Raw genomic sequence first — 2,096 nt, forward strand, 5'->3', positions numbered from 1 at the left:
ACCAAAAATAATCATTGTACCGTGCAGTTTCAGTCGGTCTAACGTCTACGTATGCCATGCATTTTTTTCACGAAACGTTTTGCACAATAAATAAATGCTGGTAGACGCCTACCCTCCGTCTCTTTGGAGAATATGTTCGTGCGGCGGTCACGAATATTTATCACGAAGATAGATCATCCTTTTAGATAGTATATCTTAGCCTTGAGTCCAGTCTTGTTCGCTTTGGTCGGCTCCCGAATGTCGCGACCTTGCAGGATAGCGACCCTCGGGAGCGGACCAAATTCAACAAGGCTGGACTCCAGGCTAGAACTATCTTCCTAAGACTTACGTGGACTTAGAGACTCCCGTGTCCACCTGCTGCCTGAAAAAAAGGAAGATCCGACCTTCCTGTTGACGTGTAAAGGTACAGGTGTGTCGTTGCTGCATTGGATAAGCCTCACGTGTGAGTTCAGCGACCTCGTAGACATACCGGAACATCAACTGTCTTCAAAACAGACAGATAGTGTCAAAGGACACGTTGCTGGCCGCCATTGGAGAGGGAAAAGGGAGGCCGATTCTGCCAGAAAACATGGTCTATACGTCGTCGACTTTCGTCAGCTGGGAATATGCCCTATTCCAGGATTATGGTGCCTTCAGTAAGAAAGAAGTTTCTTGTATTCTTCCAGTGTCAGTCATGCCACGTTCGCCACTGTAAGAAAGTTTGAAACGGAGCTGTGTTTGAAGGTTGTGTATTCCGTGACGTTACCTTTGGGACCCAACAAAGCAGGGAGTGGGGGCTTTTTTATTTGTTTTTGAATTGGTGTCATGTGACGCAACCGAACGTGTCGTTGCGCCACAAAGAATGAGTCAGAAGTTTGCAGCACTTCATGTACCACCACCACCACCACCACCACAGTACTTCGGCTTATAATGTAAGACGGTAATCATTTGATTTACTTACCGTAAGTTGAAAGAGTTGTTTTTACTAACTACATATGTAGAAGCTTGATCATTTTTGGTTGTGTAGCCTAGGGACGTTCCACATTCCTATAGATAAAGTTTCGTGAGAGTTTTGCTGTGGAACGCACTACGTATAAGATGTCCGACAGAGCGGAACGTCTGTCAACTTGTCACATTTACCAGCCTTATGGGCCATTCGAATAACCTTTTAAGAGTAACTGTTGTAATTTACCTCACTTAGTCGCCCTAATCGACGACATGCTTGGTAGTCGATTTGGTGCTACCTCCCCCAGCATGAACTACCTACCTCTCCCAGGATGTGGTTTGCTTCAGAAATGTTTGCGACAAGGAAGTTTTAGAATGTTGACACCAACTTCCTGATGGTAAAGTAAATCTTGAAAGGGGGAGTATTTATGAAATACATGTGTTACTCGATTCTGTAGTTCCTGAATTTGATGCTTTTTGAAGTTATACTTATGAGGTTTCAAACTTGTTGGACTTTGGATATATGTACGTGGCTGTACTTTTATTCTCAATCTTTGCAGCGGGACAGGCTACAAAGAAACCATAAAGTTATCCCCGACGTAAAAATGCGAGATGTCTATGTTTAAGTGAGTTCTGTGTCGTTGAAAACTTTCCGAGCGTTTCTGGAAAAACTTAAACAAGCTTAGACATGACTCACGACGTTCTAAATCAGTGGATCATGGAAAGTCCCAGCTACGTGTGGTTCTAACCGCCCCGCCTGTATATCCGGTGACCTTTGTACATAGAAAAGGTTTTGTGTATGGTTAACTAGACATAATGCCTGTACACAAAGGCAGCCATGTCGTCATATCAGGTAACCGAGTGCCAATGGTCAACAGACGTAAACGCGGGCGGATGTATTGAATGTTGACTTAAGACTTTGTGGTCGATAAGACACACACAGAAGGTACGTGTCTTTGCGCACAGCGAAAAAAAATGCGGCTGATCAAGGAGGTTCTTCGGCTGATCGATGATTATGATCGCAATACGCCGGTTCATGGTTGAATGCGCATGCTTGATTTTAAAAGTAAAGAACCCTAACGTGTAAGCTGTTCATGGCTAGAACATGCTTTATCCATGTCCAGATGTTTATGTCTAAGAGACTTTCAACGTTGGCATATTACCCACAATGC

At 44.0% G+C, this 2,096-nt stretch overlaps 1 protein-coding gene across 1 annotated transcript in view; it reads left to right on the forward strand.

Annotated features, from left to right (window-relative positions):
- The first annotated feature begins 892 nt into the window (after window positions 1-892).
- LOC118406958 (serine/threonine-protein kinase TBK1-like) overlaps window positions 893-2,096 on the forward strand; it is a 23,049-nt gene continuing 21,845 nt past the window's right edge. Inside the window, exon 1 of the mRNA XM_035807356.1 lies at window positions 893-911. The gene's annotated coding sequence lies outside the window, so the exon portion shown is untranslated. The remainder of the gene's footprint in view (window positions 912-2,096) is intronic.

This window comes from Branchiostoma floridae, chromosome 19, assembly GCF_000003815.2.
Source record: "Branchiostoma floridae strain S238N-H82 chromosome 19, Bfl_VNyyK, whole genome shotgun sequence".
NCBI classification, from domain to species: domain Eukaryota; kingdom Metazoa; phylum Chordata; class Leptocardii; order Amphioxiformes; family Branchiostomatidae; genus Branchiostoma; species Branchiostoma floridae.